The sequence below is a fragment of the Pteropus vampyrus genome, unplaced genomic scaffold (genome assembly GCF_000151845.1).
Source record: "Pteropus vampyrus isolate Shadow unplaced genomic scaffold, Pvam_2.0 Scaffold136, whole genome shotgun sequence".
Lineage (NCBI taxonomy): Eukaryota > Metazoa > Chordata > Mammalia > Chiroptera > Pteropodidae > Pteropus > Pteropus vampyrus.
Window position 1 is genome coordinate 303,143 of NW_011888917.1, and position 1,851 is coordinate 304,993.

Consider the following 1,851-nt stretch of genomic DNA (forward strand, 5'->3'; position numbering starts at 1 on the left):
TGTGTGTGTGTGTGTGTGTGTGTGTGTGTGTGTGTTGGTTTGTGGATAGCTAGATATCATAGCCCTATTTGTTGTGTGTGTGTGTGTGTGTGTGTGTGTGTGTGTGTGTGTGTGTGTGTGTGTTGGTTTGTGGATAGCTAGCTATCATAGCCCTATTTGTTCAAAAGTTCTCTCCTCATCTATTGGCTTTAGTGCCTTTGGTGATAAATCGGTTGATTATATACAGTTAGTACTATTTCTGGGTAGTCTATATCCCTGAAATAATTTGTTTACTTTTACATTCTCTTGTATCTGTAACATTATAGTAATACTTTAAAGAAGGTAGTGTAGATTCTCTAACATTGTTCTTTTTCAAGACTGTTTTGGCTACTTTAAATCTTTTTCATTTTCCTATAAATTTTAGAAATAGTTTGTAAATTTCTTCAAAAAATTCTATTATTTTTTCTCAACTTTCATTAAATATGTAAAAATCAAATTAGGAACATAGACATCTAAATAATAGGTTTTTTAATTAATAAGTATCATGTATATCTTCATTTATTTAGTTTCTCTTGTATTTATCTTAGCAATGTTCTGAAAGTTTTAGTGCAGAGTTATTTTAAATTTTTGTTGAACTTATCTTTGAGGATTTTTGTTTTATTTTCTGGTACTTTTAATTTTATAATTCTTTCTTAATTTTTAAAATGCTGACCTTATATTTTTCAAGTTTGCTAGATGCAGATATTAACTTTAACATTTTTATAGATTTCTTAAAACAATCTATGTGAATTTTTAGGCTATCTGATAATAATATTTACTTTTTCTTACTAATTTTTATGCCTTTTAATGCCTTTTCTTATTGCTCTTTTACATTAAACTATAGAATTAGATTAAATCTGTTTATCTGTCCACCGTCCAGATATACAAATGTATATATACACAAATGTGTGTGTGTATGTGTGTGTATATATATATATATATACTGTATTATAATATAAGGTATTAATATTTTTCAAATATTTTATAATGGAATTTTAGTCTCAACATTGGAGCCACGGTTACTTAGAAGAGTTTCTTTCTTTTTAATTTGTGATAAAGATTTTGGTGTCTGCTATTATGAATACCTAGTTTTATATATTGTTATAAATGATTTGGTTCTGGATTATTAAAAATTTTAGAAGTTGTAAAAACTGTATTAATTTATTATTCTCGTTATTAGTGTATAGTAGCTTTAAAAAGAGTTTTCAACATTACCAGTAACATCTTAATGACTTATATTTACATTTTTGTGTTTCTGCTTTATTTTCAGAAAAGTGTGATTATTATCATGTGTATCTCTCCCTCAATCCCTGATAAAAAAAGAATGAGGGAAGAATTGACCAAATACTTAGAAGACAATATTAGTTGGATTTAGGTTGTAGAAGAAATGAGAATAGATTGGTCATATCCATGGAAATTGTCATTACTGAGAAATGTGTACACTTTTCAGAATACTACAAAATTAATTGTTGATCTAACAAAGAGAAGAATGGAACTCAGTATTGTGAAATTTTACAGTACTTATTTTATCATTTAATAGATATACATTATTAATTAAAGACATAAAAGATAAACTATACATGATATTACAACCAATATGTTGTTATTATCATTTGGAGAGTTTAATAGTGTGATTATTAATTAAAATTTAATAATTTATTTTGCACTTGTATTTTTTCAGATAAATATGCAATTCCAAAATAAATTATTTGATTGCTTCCTATGAAAGTGTATTTTGTTTTTTTTTATACAAACTTTGTTTCTAATCTAAAACTCTCAATCCCTAGCATGAATTTCAAAGGTAAACCAACATTAGCATAGGCATTTCAGGGT